Genomic DNA, 806 nt, shown 5'->3' with positions numbered 1-806 from the left:
TGAGTCTGGCTAATGGTTTATCAATTTTGTTTTTCTTCTCAAAGAACCAGCTTTTAATTTATTGATCTTTGCTATTGTTTCCTTTATTTCTTTTTCATTTATTTCTTCTCTGATCTTTATGATTTCTTTCCTTCTGCTAAACTTGGGGGTTTTTGTTCTTCTTTCTCTAATTGCTTTAGGTGCAAGGTTAGGTTGTTTATTCGAGATGTTTCTTGTTTCTTAAGGTAGAATTGTATTGCTATAAACTTCCATCTTAACTGCTTTTGCTGCATCCCATAGGATTTGGGTCATCATGTCTTCATTGTCATTTGTTTATAGGTATTTTTTGATTTCCTCTTTGATTTCTTCAGTGATCACTTCGTTATTAAGTAGGGTCTTGTTTAGCCTCCATGTGTTTGTATTTTTTACAGATCCTTTCCTCTAATTGATATCTAGTCTCATAGCGTTGTGATCAGAAAAGATACTTGATATGATTTCAATTTTCTTAAATTTACCAAGGCTAGATTTGTGACCCAAGATATGCTCTATCCTGGAAAATGTTCCATGAGCACTTGAGGAAGATGTGTATTCTGTGGTTTTTGAATGGAATGTCCTATAAATATCAATTAAGTCCATCTTGTATAATGTATCATTTAAAACTTGTGTTTCCTTATTTATTTTCATTTTGGTTGATCTGTGCATTGGTGAAAGTGGGGTGTTAAAGTCCCCTACTATGATTGTGTTACTGTCGATTTCCCCTTTTATGGCTGTTAGTATTTGCCTTATGTATTGAGGGGCTTCTATGTTGGGTGCATAAATATTTACAA

This window comes from Physeter macrocephalus, chromosome 16, assembly GCF_002837175.3.
Source record: "Physeter macrocephalus isolate SW-GA chromosome 16, ASM283717v5, whole genome shotgun sequence".
Taxonomy (NCBI): Eukaryota; Metazoa; Chordata; class Mammalia; order Artiodactyla; family Physeteridae; genus Physeter; species Physeter macrocephalus.
Note: the sequence above shows the minus strand (reverse complement) of the source record.